General features: G+C 42.6%; 1 non-coding gene and 1 pseudogene across 1 annotated transcript; both read left to right on the top strand.

Annotated features, from left to right (window-relative positions):
* Positions 1–4,198: 4,198 nt before the first annotated feature.
* On the top strand, positions 4,199–4,270 carry TRNAS-GGA (transfer RNA serine (anticodon GGA)). The gene has a single exon. It is a non-coding gene; the product is annotated as a tRNA-Ser (tRNA).
* A 7,017-nt stretch (positions 4,271–11,287) lies between these two features.
* On the top strand, positions 11,288–13,472 carry LOC102279344 (ephrin type-B receptor 1 pseudogene; annotated as a pseudogene).
* The last annotated feature ends 689 nt before the right edge of the window (positions 13,473–14,161 follow it).

Consider the following 14,161-nt stretch of genomic DNA (forward strand, 5'->3'; position numbering starts at 1 on the left):
TGCCCTCTTTGGCTGTGCCCCTCTCCTATACCTCCTGGAAGCCCTCCAAATCCTTTATTTTTGGGATTTTATGGAGTCTTCATCACTTGGGATGATGGATCATTAACTCCATTTTCAGTACTTCTCTCTTCTTAAGAGAATGAGGGAAGAACTGAAAATTTCAAGCTTCTAATCATGGCTTGGTCATTTCGGTGACCAACCCTCAATGAGCAGCCCACCCAGAGTCACTTCTTTAAAGTGACACTCCCATCACCCAGGAGAGTACAAGGGTTTCAATGCCCTGTTGCCGGGAGCCAGCGTGAGGAACTCCGCCCGTGGCAAAGGTCATGAGGAAGGAGGCTTGGCATACGCAAAGGCGGGATCGAGCCTCAGGAGTCCCCCTGGAAATTCTCGAGCATCTACCCCCAAAACCAGAGTCTGCCCACTTCACTGCTTTGTGCTCAAACCTACACCTCTGACTTTACAGGGGGCTGTCCCCCACTACCTCTCTCTGAAAAAGAGTTAACTTACAGCTCCAGTTAATAAAGTTCCTGGGCGTGACAAGAGTGTTTCAACTTACAAACTCCTTTGGAAGTCCTCAAGCCTGCCTGAATAGGTTCTTCCAGCCACATATGATTGTTCAGAGCCTCCCAACTGTGAGAGGCATGAGATGTTCTAAACTGTCTAAATACAGATTCCTTTGAGCAGTTAAAAGATTGATTACAAATTGTATTGGTGAAGGGTTTTTCACTTGTTGGGCCAATGTTTGCTGCTATGTTTCCATATCCCTTACCTACTGTGTCCCTGGGAGTGTATTGATTAATATAATTGATGTATAGGAATGTAAGTAGTAGCTTTAATGTTTGTAACCTTGGACCCTTGAGTTAATTCTTTTCTTGTTATAGCCCACCACACCTTTGCCCTATAGGAATGCAACTTTATCTAATGCTTTTGGAGGGTGGCGCCTGACTTTAGAATGATCACCTTTAGAGAAAAATAAGTTTTCTGAAGAAAGGATCATAAAGTGTTAACAGGCCTCTTGGCCAGAAGATGATGTAATTCACTTAAACTTTTGCATATGGTAAGTTTGCAGGAAGAAAGCCTGGCTTCGATTAGGATCAAGGACTGCTGTCCCTGCATGACTCTACCCCTTCCCCCATTATCCTCTATGCACAACTTAAGGTATAAAAACTACTTTGGGAAATAAAGTGCGGGCCTTGTTCACCGGAACTTGGTCTCCCCATGTCGTTCTTTCTCTCACCTTCTGGCTGAATTCCCATCTGGAGCGTGGAGGCTCGTCAAGCCTACTAATTATACCTGGGCTTCTAAGATCTGACCGGGGAGGCCTTAGTGTCTCCTCTCCTTCAGGAGAACGGGAGGACGCCTGCGGCCTACATAGGTGACGTAAATTCCTTGCCTTGGAATTTTATTAGCTTTCCATGTAAACCAAGTTATTCACCCTCTTTTCTCCACTGAATTTCTTTGCTGAGCTATCCTTATTTCACCACTTTTTATATCCTTAATTAATGTTTAATTAAGCAATTGTTTCCTGATCCTCACCGACGCTGTCCCCGCTTTGAATTCCCTGGATCCACCGGGGCTGGACCCCGGCACCCTGAGTCAGGGTCAAAGACCAAGAATTAGAACAAAAGATGTTTCTAATGCAAGGGTTTGAGGAGCTCTGTGCCAGAAACAGGGGGCAGAGACCAATGTATACTTTCTATTATCTCTCAGCTCTAAGGAACACAGACTTCTGAATCATTCACTCCGGGGATAGGGCTGGGGTGGCATGGGATAGAGTAAAAGCTGATTGGTTCTGTCTAATTGGTTGCATTTCTTAACACCAATAATGAAATGTCAGAAAACAAATATTAAAAAAAAAACCTTTAAAAATTGAAACACCCAAAATAAAATACTTAAGACTAAACCTCACCAAGGAAGTGAAAGATTAAATGCTGAGAACTATAAAACATTAATAAAGAAAACTGAAGGTGACTCAAAGAAATGGAATTATATTGCATGCTCTTGGATTGGAAGAATTAATATTGTTAAAATGGCCTTAAAAGCTTTTGCACAGCAAGGGAAGCCATAAACAAATGAAAGCAACCCTCAGGATGGGGGAAAATATTTACAAATGAAGCAACTGATGAGGGATTAATCTCCAAAATATACAAACAGCTCATGTATATCAATATCAAAAAAACAAACAACCCAATGAAAAAAATGGGTGGAAGATCTAAATAGACATTTCTCCAAAGAAGACATAAAGATAGCCAACAAACACATGAAAAGATGCTCAGCATTACTAATTCAGTTCAGTTCAGTCGCTCAGTCGTGTCCAACTCTTTGCGACCCCATGAACCGCAGCACGCCAGGCCTCCCTGTCCATCACCAACTCCCGGAGTTCACTCAGACTCACGTCCATCGAGTCAGTGATGCCATCCAGCCATCTCATCCTCTGTCGTCCCCTTCTCCTCCTGCCCCCAATACCTCCCTGCCTTCAATCTTTCCCAACATCAGGGTCTTTTCCAATGAGTCAGCTCTTCGCATCAGATGGCCAAAGTATTGGAGTTTCACCCGGACTGATCTCCTTTAGAATGGACTTGTTGGATCTCCTTGCAGTCCAAGGGACACTCAAGAGTCTTCTCCAACACCACAGTTCAAAAGCATCAATTCTTCGGTGCTCAGCAACATTACTAATAGTGAGATGCAAATCAAAACTACAAAGAGGTATTACCTTACACTGGTGAGAATGGCTGCTGTAAAAAACACAACAAATCCTGGAGAGGATGTGGAGAAAAGGGAACCCTTCTGTACTGTTGGTGGGAATGTAAATTGGTACAGCCACTATGGAGAACAGCATGGAGGTGCCTCAAAAAACTAAAAATAGAATTATCATATGACTCAGCAATCCCACTCCTGGGCATATACCTGGAGAAAGTAATTCAAAAGGACACATGCACCACAATGTTCATTGCAGCACAATTTACAATAGCTAGGACTGGAAGCAACCTAAATGTCCATCAACAGAGGAGTGGGTAAAGAAGATTTGGTGTATATAATAGAATATTATTCACCCATTTAAAGGAATGAAACAGTGCCATTTGCAGAGACGTGGATAGACCTAGAGCCTGTTATACAGAGTGAAGTAAGTCAGAAACAGAAAAACAAATATCATATAATAATATCACTTATATACAGAATCTAGAAAAATGGCACAGATGAACTATTCACAAAGCAGAAATAGAGAGACAGATGTAGAGAAAACTTATGGACATCGAAGTGGTAAGGAGGGGAGGTGAAATAATATATATTTTTTCCCAATATATATTTCCCAATTATATTGGGAAATTGGGATTGACATATATACACTACTATGTATAAAATATTGAGTTTGAAGCCAGCTTTTCACTCTCCTCTTTCACCCTCATCAAGAGGTTCTTTAGTTCCTCTTCACTTTCTGCCATTAGAGTGGTATCACCTGCATTTCTGAGGCTGTTGGTACTTTTCTTGGTAATCTTGATTCCAGCCTGTGATTCATCCCGCTTGACATTTTGCATAATGTACTCTGTGCTATGCTTAGGCGCTCAGTCATGTCTGACTCTTTGTGACCCCATGGACTGTAGCCTGCCAGGTTCCTCTGTCCATGGGGATTCTCCAGGCAACAATACTGGAGTAGTTTGCCATGCCTTCCTTCAGAGGATCTTCCAGCCCCGAGATCGAACCTAGGTTTCCCACATTGCAGGCATATTCTTTACCCTCTGAGCTACCGGGGAAGCCCAAGAATACTGGAGTGGGTAGCCTATCTCTTCTCCAGGGTATCTTCCGGACCAGGAATTGAATTGGGGTTTCCTGCATTGCAGGTGGATTCTTTACGAGCTGAGCTACCAGGGAAGCCCATAATGTATTCTGCATAGAAGTTAATTAGCCAAGTGACAATAAACAGCCTTGACGTACTCCTTTGCCAGTTTTGAACCTGTCAGTTGTTCCATGTCTGATTCTAACTGTTGCTTCTTTACTGGCATACAGGTTTCTCAGGAGACAGGTAAGGTGGTCTGGTATTCCCATCTCTTTAAGAATTTCCCACAGTTTGTTGTGATCCACACAGTCATAGACTTCAGCACAGTCAATGAAGCAGATGTTTTTATGGAATTCCCTTGCTTTCATTATGATCCAATGAATGCTGGCCATTTGATGTTTGGTTCCTCTACCTTGGGCTTCCCTGGTGGCTCAGAGGTTAAAGCGTCTGCCTGGAATGCAGGAGACCTGGGTTCAATCCCTGGGTTGGGAAGATCCCCTGGAGAAGGAAATGGCAACCCACTCCAGTACTCTTGCCTGGAGAATCCCATGGATGGAGGAGCCTGGTAGGCTGCAGTCCATGGGGTCGCAAAGAGTCGGACAGGACTAAGCGACTTTACTTTCACTTTCACTTTCCTCTACCTTATCAAAACCCAGTTTGTACATCTGAAAGTTCTCAGTTTATGTACTACTGAAGCCTAGCTTGAAGGATTTTCAGCATAACCTTGCTATCATGTGAAATGGGTGAAATTATACAGTAATTTGATCATTTTTTGGCATTGCCTTTCTCTGGGCTGGAATGAAAACTGATCTTTTCCAGTTCTGAGGCCACTGCTGAGTTTTCTAAATTTCCTGACAGATTGAGTGCAGCAGTATCACAGCATCATCTTTTAGGATTTGAAACAGCTCAGCTAGAATTTCATCACTTCCACTAGCTTTGTTAGTAATAATGCTTCTTAAGACTCACTTTACTTCACATTCCAGGATATTTGGCTCTAGGTGAGTGACCACACCATTGTGGTTATCAGGGTCATTAAGACCTTTTTTTTTTTTTTGTATAGTTATTCTGTTTTTTTTTTTCTACCTCTTCTTAATCTTTTCTGCTTCTGTTAGGTCCTTACCATTTGTTCTTTATCATGCCCATCCTTGCATGAAATGTTTCCTTTATATTTTTCCTCCGATTTTCTAGAAGAGATCTCTAGTCTTTCTCATCCTTTTGTCTGCCTCTATTTTTTTGCATTGTTCATTGAAGAAGACCTTCTTATCTCTCCTTGCTGTTCTCTAGAACTCTGCATTCAGTTGGGTACACCTTTCCCTTTTTCCTTTGCTTTTCACTTCTCTTCTTTCCTCAGCTATTTGTAAAGCCTCCTCAGACAATCACTTTGCCTTCTTGCGTTTCTTTTTTTCAGGATGGTTTTGGTCACTGCCTCCTGTACAATGTTACTAACTTCTGTCCATAGTTCTTCAGGCACTCTGTCTACCAGATCTAATCCCTTGAATCTATTTGTTACCTTCACTGTATAATCATAAAGGATTTGATTTAGGTCATACCTGAATGGTCTAGTGATTTTTCCTACTTTCTTCAATTTAAGCCTGGGTTTTGCAATAAGGAGCCAATGATCTGAGATATAGTCAGCTCCAGGTCTTGCTTTTGATGACTGTATGGAGCTTCTCCATCTTTGGCTGCAAAGAACATAACCAGTATAATTTCGGTGTTGACTATCTGGTGATGTTCATGTGCAGTCATTTCTTGTGTTGTTGGAAGAGGGTGTTTGCTATGACCAGCATATTGTCATGACAAAACTTTGTTAGCCTTTGCCCTGATTCATTTTTTACTCCAAGGTCAAACCTGCCTGTTATTCTGGGTATCTCTTAACTTCCTGCTTTTGCATTCCAATTCCCTATGATGAAAAAGACATATCCTTTTTTTTTTTTTTTTTAATGTTAGTTCTTGAAGGTGTTGTAGGTCTTCAAGGAACTGGTCAACTTCAGCTTCTTAGGCATCAGTGGTTGGGGCATAGACTTGGATTACTGTGATGTTGAATGGTTTGCCTGGAAATGAACTGAGATCACTTTGTTGTTTTTGAGGTTGCACCCAATACTGCTTTTGAACTCTTGTTGACTATGAGGGCTACTCCATTTCTTCTAAGGGATTCTTGCCCACAGTAGTAGATATAATAGTCATCTGAATTAAATTTGCCCATTTCCATCCATTTTAGTTCACTGATTCCTAAAATGTCAATGTTCAATCTTGCCATCTCCTGCTTGACCATGCCCAATTTACCTTGATTCATGGACCTAAACTTCCAAGTTCCTATGCAATATTGTTCTTTATAGCATTGGATTTTATTTTCACCACCAGACACATCCACAACTGAGTGTTTCTGCTCTGACCCAGCCCTTTCATTCTTTCTGGAGCTATTAGTAATTTCCCCTTGCTCTTCACCAGTAGCATACTGGACACTTTCTGACCTGAGGGGCTCATCTTCCAATATCATTTCTTTTTACCTTTTCCTACTATTCATGCGGTTCTTGTGGCAAGAATACTGGAGTGAGTTGCCATTTCCTCCTCCAGTGGACCACTGGAGCTTATGTCAGAGCTCTTCACTATGACCCATCCATCTTGGGTGGCCCTGCCTGGTAGGCCTCATAGCTTCATTGAGTCATGCAAGCCCCCTTGCTATGACAAGGCTGTGAACCATGAAGGGGCAGAAAGTGAAGAGAAATGAAAAAGCCTCTTGATGAGGGAGAAAGAAAAGAGTGATCTTAGAAAAACTAAAAGCATGGCATCTGGTCCAATCACTTCAGGGGAAAAAATGGGAGCAGTGACAGATTTTATTTTCTTGGGCTGCAAAATCACCGTGGATGGTGACTGCAGCCATGAAATTAAAAGACGCTTGGTCCTTGTAAGGAAAGCTATGACAAACCTAGACAGCATATTAAAAAGCAGAGACATCACTGTGATGACAAAGGTCTGTGTAGTCAAAGCTATGGTTTTTCCAGTAGTCATGTATGGATGTGAAGTTTGAACCATAAAGAAGGCTGACTGCCAAAGAATTGATGTTTTTGAACTGTGGTGCTCTTGAGAGTCCTTTGGACTGCAAGATCAAATCAATCAATCCTAAAGGAAATCAACCCTGAATATTCATTGAAAGGACTGTTGCTGAAGCTGAAGCTCCAATACTTTGGCTACCTGATGTGAAGATCTGACTCATTAGAAAAGATCCTGATGCTGGGAAAGATTGAAGACAAAAGGAGAAGCTGGCAGCAGAGGATGAGATGGTTAAATAGAATTACTGACTCAGTTGAAATGAATTTCAACAAAATCTGGAGGATAGAGGAGGACAGAGGAGTCTGTTTGATTATTGTTTGGTTGTCTTTTCAAAGGCTTGATGTTTAAATAAAGGTATACTCTTGTTGGGCTTCCCTGGTGGCTCAGATTGTAAAGAATCCACTTGTAATTTAGGAGACCCAGATTCTATCCCTGGGTCCAGAAGTTCCCTGGAGAAGCTGAACGGCAACCCACTCCAGTATTCTTGCCTGGAGAATTCCATGGACAGAGGAGCCCGGCAGGATACAATCCCTGGGGTCACAAAGAGTCAGACATGACTGAGTGATTCACACACACACTCACACAAATTTGTTACCAAAGGTTTGTCTGCAAGAACATGATGCATTTCTATGGTTAACAACTCTAAGCAGAAAAATGAACTTTTTGTATGAATTTCTAAGGAAACTGAAACTTTTTCTTCAGTTAGCAAGGTAGCGTGATTGCAGTCTCTGGGCTGCAGGGAAGGGCTGCTGTGGTGTCCCTGCATCTGCCTCCTGTCCAGGGAAGACCTGGTGCTCTGAGCAGAGAGGACCCACTCACAAATCACCTCTGGCTTCCTTCCATTCTCATGTGCTAACTATGGAATACTAGGAACTAAAAGCAATTTCGGTGAATGGCTTTTGAGTACTTTTGTCACCAGAGTTTCCAGTGAACCAAAATGATGCCATCCTGACAAGAGGTAAAGGCACAGTGCAAGTGGTCAGAAAGTCAGAGTCAGCGTCCACCAGCGCTGACGACGGTGAAGAGCTCTTCCAGGCAGGACACAGTGAGGCCTTGGCCGTGGTGCAGCTGCATCTTACCAGCCTCTGGTTGGGATGAGTTATCATCCCCCAGTGCCTCTTCTTACCTGTCTTTTGAGATGCAGCCTGTGGTTGCACCGTTAGAGATGCTGTTTCCTAAGCAAGGTGTAGCAGTGCTGCTCAAGCTGGGATCTAGCAGTGAGGTAAGGAGTCACATCTTGCTTTCAAAACAATTGCAGGGAACACTGACAAACAGATAAGCAAACAAACATGCATTATAAAGTGACTGAATTCCTTGTGAGGACTATGAAGAAAAATGAAGCATGGGTAAAAGGAGAAAAATTGATGAGAATTATTAATTAGATATAAGGGTTATGGTAACCCCATAAATACCTTTTATGATGCAGTATGCATAAATGTAAAAGTGATTCAAAATGCACGGGTCACGGTGAGGGGAGGATGGAGTGATCGTGGTTACTGGCTAGGCTGCCTAGAGAAGAAATCATCTTCTGATAAATCTCTCTTAAATCCATCGATGCTTCTCCAGATTGGTAGTCTAATGCCCCATCATCTCTCACTTGAAGCGCATTTTAATCTTGGCCCCTCTTCCCTTCATAAGGCACACCCACGATTTTCCTTGCAGGGACAGTCCCATGGACAGAGGAGCCTGGCAGGCTACAGTCTATGGGGTCATAAAAGTCTGACATGACTGTGTAACACTTTTTTCACTTTCATGTCCTCTTGGCTAATAAGGTGACAGTGCAGTTAGTTTCAATGAAGTTTGCAAATAATTTTGTAAACTGAACCAGCAAAATAACATCAACCATGAAAGTTAAGTGGGGCTTCCCAGTTGGCTCAGTGGTAAAGAATCTGCCTGCAGCACAAGGAGGCGAGAGTTCAAACCTTGGGTTGGAAAGATCACCTGGAGGATGAAAATGGTAACCCAGTCCAGACTCTTGCCCGGGAATTCCCATGGACAGAGGAGCCCGGTGGGCTGCAGTCCAGAGGGTGGCAAAGAGTCGGATGGGACTGAGCACACACACACATGCAAGTTAGCACTAACATTTTTTCTACCAAAAAGGAAAACTGTCAAAAACTGAAAACAAATTTTAAGTTTACTATATTGGAGTTAAATCTTTTCCTGGGGAAAATTCACTTTCCACCATTGATACAGAATTATATTTTCTATTTTTGGACAAATAAATGCTACTTTTTCTGCCTTTGCAGAGAAGTGTGCCCTTTCGTGCATTCCCACACTTTTTGTGTCTCCTTTTTCCATAATTCTGCATCCCAGCCTATATCTTATCAAACAATCCATTAACACAGGAACAAATGTGCTTTGTAATCAAAATTATTTTTATTAAATTTTCTTTTCCAGTTCTTTATGTATCCCATTCAGTGGCCCTCAATAATTCATGATTATAGAAAATACCAACTTTATTTATAGGAATTGTGAAGAATCTTCAAAACATGAGGAAAAAGACAAACATAATTCTAATTACTGAAAATTATGTATAAGGATCAGGGGGAAAAAAGATGTGTTCTAAGAATTTCTCTGCCTTTAAGAACCAATATATAGTAAAGAAAACAGGAATTTTTGTTGTATGTACAGCATGAGTCAAAGTGTACAAAGATGCATTATTATGAGCTATCTTAAGTATGGGATTTCCTCAAAAAAGTGAAAATTAGAAATACCATAGTATCCAGCTATTCCAATTCTAGGTATTTTTCTTCAGAAAATAAGAACAGTAATTTCAAAAGGCATAGATACCTCTATGTTCCCTGCAGCATTATTTAAAAAGCCAAGCCAAGATATACAAGAGCCCTAAATGTCCATCAACAGATGAATAGATAAAGAAGATGTAGTACATACACTCAATGGAAGGCTGCTGCTGCTGCTGCTAAGTCGCTTCAGTCGTGTCCGACTCTGTGCGACCCCATAGACGGCAGCCCACCAGGCCCCACCGTCCCTGGGATTCTCCAGGCAAGAACACTGGAGTGGGTTGCCATTTCCTTTTCCAACAAAAGGAACGAAATCTTGCCATTTGCAACATGAAAGGAAATAGAGTATATTAAGCTAAGTGAAATAAGTCAGAGTGAGAAGGACAAATACAGTACAATTTCACTTGTATGTGGAATAGTAAAAATAAATCAACATACATAAGAAAACAGAAAAAGAGTCATAGATACAGAGAACAAACGTGATTGCCAGGAAGGAGAGGTGATAAAATAAATTGGAAAGGAAGATTAAGACTTATAAGGTTGCAAATTATAAATAAATGAGTAAGGAGCTGAAATACACATCTTGGAGACTACAGTCAGTAATATAATAAGTTTGTTTGCTTGCAGATATAACTAGAATTATTATGGGGATCATTTGTAATCTATAGAAATATTAAATCAGTATGTTGTGCATCTAGAACTACCATTGTTGTAAGTCAGTTATACCTGGAATTATCATTGTTGCAAGTGAATTATGCTTCAATTAAAGAAAATTACAAAGAACTAGAAAATAAGCAAGCCCTACACAAATCTCTAGCAAATTCTCCATGGGTGAAATGTTTCTCTTTTCAAGAATAATGACATGTTTAACAATAAAGACTGAAATTTTGAAGAAAGATTCAAAATAGGAAAAAGTGCATCATAGATCAGGATTTAACAACTCAGAAGCAAATGCACATTGCTCTAAAGATTAATAAAATATTGAAAATATCATAGTAGATAAAATTTAAATTAGGAGAAATATGATGAAAAAGTGTATTGTAAGAAAGTAGAGGGAAAGAAGGTAACTCTTAAACCCTATTGAATAAATATTTCTGGAAAATAAATGGAGCAAAAAAATTGCAACCTATCTGATGAATGTGTCAAAAGTGGAAGATAGATCTTATCATACAAATTGATTGGTAAAAAAATATCTGTTTAAAACATCAAAGCCAAGATGGAAAGCAAAGGATGCTAGGGTGACTGCCTTATAATTATCCACTGAGTTCTACCTCCTTTCAGAGTGCTGTCTTATGTGTGTTTGATTTTACAGAAAATCAATTTAAAGGCAACTAGATGGATAAATAAATTTTAATATAAAAAACTTTAACTATAGAACAAACATACATAACTGAACATATCGAATATAAATACACATAATAGAAAAAAAAACTGTAGATAATACTAAAACTAAATCTATACGACCAAACAACTGAGCTTATACTAAATACGGGCCTCAGGAGATGAGCAGTGAGCCCTCTCTCAATGTTTGTCCAGATAAGGCTCCTGATGGCCTGTAGGCTCCATCCTCTCAGAGGCCCAGCCTGGAGTCCAGGATTGAGACCAGACCTGCAACACAAACACAGGTGATGGAGTCCTTAGGGAGGTGCAGAGTCAGACAGAAGGGGGTTTTCTGGACAGGGTGTGCACGACGCAAGCACAGCCTCAGGATCTGGACATGACCTTGGGTCCTGATGTCCCCGGGGGTCAGTCCACAAGACACTGGGTCTGTTTGCTGCTCTTTGCTGAGGGAGTTGTCTGTTAGTAGGGAGTGTCTCTCCAGTATTCTTGCCTGGAGAATCCCAGGGACAGAGGAGCCTAGTGGGCTGCCGTCTATGGGGTCGCACAGAGTCAGACATGACTGAAGCGACTTAGCAGCAGCAGCAGCAGCAGGGAGTGTCTAGAAAGGTCCCACAGGAGTAATTCCACCTGGGTATCTGGCCAGCAGCCTTCAACTGACAGGTCCCCTGGACAGTGAGACTCAGACAGAGAAATGGGGGGCTCTGGGATCTTGGACTAAAAGGCCAAGTCCCCCCTCCCCTGGGGCCCTGGGAGGAGCAGGAAGTCAGATGCCACAGGAGTGGGGGAACCTGCCCACCCATCCTACACTCAATACAACTGCTCTTGAGATCTGCATATCAGAAATGGACAGACACCAGTAGTCTCTAATTCCCGTAATAATCCTTTCTAACCCCCAGCCAAACTCTCCTGACGTTTGTGGTTTTAAAGTATTAATTGCTATTTTAATAAAAATATATATTGTATATGTTTAGTGTATTGCAACATTAAAGTTTACAGAAGACTGTTTTTTAAACTGTAATAAAACAAGTTATATGTTATTAATGACAGAATTGGAATAAAAAATAGAAGAATTGTGGGTTTGGGGGGTGAGTGTATGATGTTCAGGTGGACCTTGAAGTTACCCACAGGAGAACAAGGCGCAGACTGAGAAGACGATGGAGACAGAAGTCTAAGGCTTCATCCCTTCCACTGTTTCCCTCATGCACAGGTCAGTGCCACCATGAGGAGCATCATGTTGTCATGGCCACAGCTCGAGCAGCCCAATGGCATCATCTTGGAATATGAGATCCGGTACTATGAGAAGGAACACAGTAAGTTCAACTCCTCCATGGCCAGGAGCCAGACCAACACTGTACGGATCAATGGCCTGCGGCCTGGCATGGTATTCGATGGCAGCTGGGGTGGTGTTCATGTTGGCCATGTCCATTGCCTGCAGCAGGAAATGTGCTTACAGCAAAGAAGCTGTGTACTGAGAAGAGGTCATCAGAGCAGGAGAGTTTGTAGAGGTGCACAAGGGGCGTTGGAAACTTCCGGGCAAGAAGGAAATCTATGTGGCCATCAAGATGCTGAAGGCTGGGTACTCAGATAAGCAGTGACAGGACTTCCTGAGCGAGGCGAGCATCATGGGGCAGTTTGACCATCCCAACATCATTCATCTGAAGGATGTGGTCACCAAGAGCCGGCCAGTCTTGATCATCACAGAGTTCACAGAGATTGGTGCTTTGGATTCTTTCCTCAGGCAAATTACAGACAGTTCATGGTGATCCAGCTGGTAGGGATGCATCGCCGTGGGTATGAAGTACCTGGTGGAGATGAACTACATGCATCCGGACCTGGCTGCAAGGAACATTCTGATCAACAGTCACTTGGTGTGCAAGGTGTCCAACTTTGGCCTTTCCCACTACCTCCAGGATGACGCCTCAGATCCCACCCACACCAGGTCCTTGAGAGGCAACATCCCTGTGAAATGGATGGCTCTGGAGGCCATCACCTACTGGAAGTTCACATCTGCCAGTCCTCTGGCGCTATGGGATTGTCATGTGGGAAGTCATGTCGTTTGGAAAGAGACCCTTCTGGGTCTCTGGGACAGGTCCAACCAAGATATCATCAATGCCATTGAGCAGGACTACGGGCTGCCCCCGCCCATGGACTGCCCGGCTGCTCTATACCAGCTCATGCTGGACTATTGGCAGAAGGACTGTAACAGCCAGCCCTGCTTTGCAGAGATTGTCAATACCCTGGACAAGATGATCCGGAACCTGGCCATCCTCAAGACTGTGGCTACTATCACCACCGTGCCTTCCCAGCCCCTGCTCCACTGCTCCATCCCAGACTTCACGGCCTTCACCACCGTGGATGACTGGCTCAGTGCCATCAAGATGGTCCAGTACAGGGACAGCTTCCTCACTGCCAGCTTCACATCCCTCCAGCTGGTCACCCAGATGACATCAGAAGACCTCCTGAGAAAAAGGGTCACCTCGGCAGGTCATCAGAAGATGGTTCTGAACAGCATTCTATCTATGAGGGTCCAGATGAGTCAGTCACCAATGGCAATGACATGACAACTCTTGTTTTCTGTGGGGAGGAGAGGAGGGAAAAGGACCGGGCTCAAGGGGGAACCAGAAGTTGACCACTGTGGAATATTCTGGAGAGACTGACTTCTCACCTAAGAAATGCATTGTCATAACAAAGAATAAGCTGGACCTATTCCTAATAGGCAACCTTCATTTCTCAGTGACTGATACACAATTAAGATGCCTTGGGAACCAAATATGTAATGATAAAAATACACAAAGGTGATGTTCAGTGGAAGTGAACACAAAACAGTATGCATCGAAGACCCCAAGAGTGAACTCAGCTCACACCCCAGGTGGGCTGGAGTCATCCTTCGGCAAGAAAATAGGGAAGGAGGTTGGGGGGAGAAACAGAAGCAGTTTCTCATTTTCTTCCTCACCAATGACGTTCTTTTCTTTTCTCCTTTCGTCCTCCTCCCCACGAGCCCTCTCCCTCCCCACACATCTATCTCCCTTTGCTCATGACTCGTGTAGGGAAGTTTCTTCAAACAAACCCCAGGTCCTGAGACTCAAGATGTTCTGTCAGTTGCCAAAAGACCTTGCTGACCACTGCATGGGGGATCCAATCATTTCAATTAATGTCTTCATATTGAAGAAGAGATGTACCTTCAGTAGAAAACCTTGTTTTTCTTTTGTTTGCATTTTCTGCAAAAAGGAAAAAGAAACCAAAAATTGGG

Source organism: Bos mutus, chromosome 3 (genome assembly GCF_027580195.1).
Source record: "Bos mutus isolate GX-2022 chromosome 3, NWIPB_WYAK_1.1, whole genome shotgun sequence".
NCBI classification, from domain to species: domain Eukaryota; kingdom Metazoa; phylum Chordata; class Mammalia; order Artiodactyla; family Bovidae; genus Bos; species Bos mutus.